Raw genomic sequence first — 2,767 nt, forward strand, 5'->3', positions numbered from 1 at the left:
ATCTCCACACGGCTCTGACCTTTATGCACTGTGCATTCGCCGCTCAGTTTCTGTTGAAGCGATAAACCGCACGTACCTTCACCCGCTGCAGCGTATGGGCTTGCTGCCAGCGTTTTGACAGTCGTTGTCTGCAGTCATTCAGTGTGATCTAATCATGTTTGTTTGTGCGCGCTCACACCACGCTTGTTCATTCAGTTAGTAATAGTCGGGCCACATTTTCCAACGCACGCTACACATGTAATGCTGCCCGGATCGGCAGTGCAGCGCTACAGGTGTGTCCCTTCGCACGCGCTGCCCACGGTAAGCGCTTCTCATCAACACCACCGTTTCACACGCGCCTTCTCGTGGTCATCGAGTCTCTCTTCATATCGGTCTACTTACGCCGCAGCACACCTGCTTACTTAATCAGCTTATGTTTACTACAATTCATATTGCTACCAAAGCCGCTCACCTTACTTCGTATGGCATTGCTGTGTTGCTATCGCATTCAGTGCTTCGCCCTTAGGGCGAAACTGTGACTTTTAAACAGAATACTGTCATACGAGTAAACATTCTGTCTCAAAAATTTTTGCTGTACTAAAAGAACTGTTAATTTTGTCCATTTCATAATTTATTAGTTGGTTCTTGGTGACCCTTACCAACCAGTGATTTTGGCGCAAGACTTTGCAAAACTGTGCAAACCAGCTATTGTGACGCGCGCTATGGCATTGCTCGCTTGAACGTGGCGGTTTCATCCGAGTTTCTTTTATTTCCTTGTGCGATTGTTCAAAGTGTGGCGTGCGCTTCACTTTAAATTTTGCGTGACCTAGGAGCGCAGCATTCATTGGCGAAAGGTGTGAGTGCAGGTTTTCGTTATCGTGCAAGTTCACGCTGCGGCATCCGACGCGCTGTCTCTCGTCGTGACGATAAATGCGGAACACTCCGCCAATAAAATCGCGCTTTGTTCGTTTACTCTCCGTAACACACGCTCTGAGTGTTCGACGGGCCGCAAAATTAGTAAGTCGAATGCTTTCTAAATAATAATGTGGGGCAGTGTTGTCTTGTCTGGTAGCTGTTGGATATGAATAGATGGTGTCGCACGGAATTGCGAATGGTTCTGGGAAAAGGTTTCACATACATTACGACTGTGTGCTGCCCATAGTACTTTTCATTAATTGAAACATGTTTTGTTTGGTCACTTTTATTGGTTACATTATTCTAGACGAATAAAAGTGAAGTTGCTTTTGAAACCTCTGTGGCACTTTCATTTATTTCCATCCTATTAGCGCACCTTCTTAAGAAACCTACTAGAGCGATTGCCGTCAATAACTGCCTAATTATGTTCACATTAAGACATACGCCACTCCTAATGTTTAATGACACGGTGGCGCTTCAGCTGAGGCGAGTTGCAACTTCGCCTAAGCCTCAAAAGAAGAAATTAAGTGCTAGCGTAGCCGTCGAAATGCTGGACGCTGAATAAATTCAAACATTCGCGCCAAGCAGCATAAGATCTTGACGTCACTGCCATTTCCAGTTGTCGCGTCACTTTTAATTTTTTATTTTTGTTTGCTGTTAGTTGTACCTCCGATGCGTAGATGGCGGCGGTTGCAACGAGCCGCCATTTTCTTGACATGTGGGCTTCTATGTAAGCTTCGCTACCAGTTTACATATACCTTGCGTATTCTGCATGTATGTATGCCAGGCTAAACCCGCCGGCTGAAACATCACCACCACCGCCACCGCCGCATTTTCATTACCTATGTCTTGGAGTATTTGTTCGTGCTTTTTGGTGCGATTATTTCCGTATTCATTAATGCGAAAGCATTATTTGCCATATTACGCGAAAATTCGGCGTCATCGTCGGCACCATGACCGAGCGAGGGTACCAAAAAATGGCCGAAGGCGGAAAGAGTAAAACACGTAAAAAATGAGCAGATTAACATCAAATTTGGTACATTTCTGTCCGGGTGGGAATCGAACCTGGCCTCGGGGGTGCGAGACGAGCATGCTTCTCCGACGCCAAGGCGGCTCCACGGTTCTGGCTGATTTAAGGCCTAATGTGAGCGTCATTGCTCACGTCACGTCGCCGCCATCTGGCTGACTGAAGGTGTGGCCTAGTGATCGCGTGACGGCGCAGCCAATAGGGGAGGACTTGTAGTCGCAGGATTATCTCCGAATTATACTTGCAACATTCAGAGGACCATGCGCACTATGCCTCAAGACTCATCCTTCTGCAGCAAAATGGTTCGAATGTTTCCGGTATGTGACCAACGTATATGCAAACACACACACACACACACCGAATCAGCAGGAAGAACTTTAAGGCATGTTGACAACATTTCTCCGAAGTACTATAATGCTTTCGCATTCCCACATGTAAGCAGTCTTATGTGTCTCTGCCGAATTTTTTATAGAACTAGATTTTCGTATTCTTCCAGCCTTCGTATTTAATTTAGCGGTGTTGCGACCACCTTATCACTGGTATCATAATGTATCCCGGAGCCATTTTTAAGTGCGAAACACTTTAGGGGCCCGGCGTGTAATGGGATCCCATGTCGTCGGGGTCACGCGCAAAAACAGGGTTAGAACAAGTGCAGAACTGATCAAAACGGTTCAAAATAAACTAACACGATTCAGCTAGAATAATGTAAACGATAGGAATAATCAAGCATTAAGCACATTAATTAGCAGAAACTCGTGAAAATCATGAAAATCTTTCAATGTGATCTCATGTCGTGGTCAGGCGCAAGAACAGGTTCTCAAAACAGGATCAATACAAGTGCAGAAT

The sequence above is a fragment of the Dermacentor silvarum genome, chromosome 2 (assembly GCF_013339745.2).
Source record: "Dermacentor silvarum isolate Dsil-2018 chromosome 2, BIME_Dsil_1.4, whole genome shotgun sequence".
Taxonomy (NCBI): Eukaryota; Metazoa; Arthropoda; class Arachnida; order Ixodida; family Ixodidae; genus Dermacentor; species Dermacentor silvarum.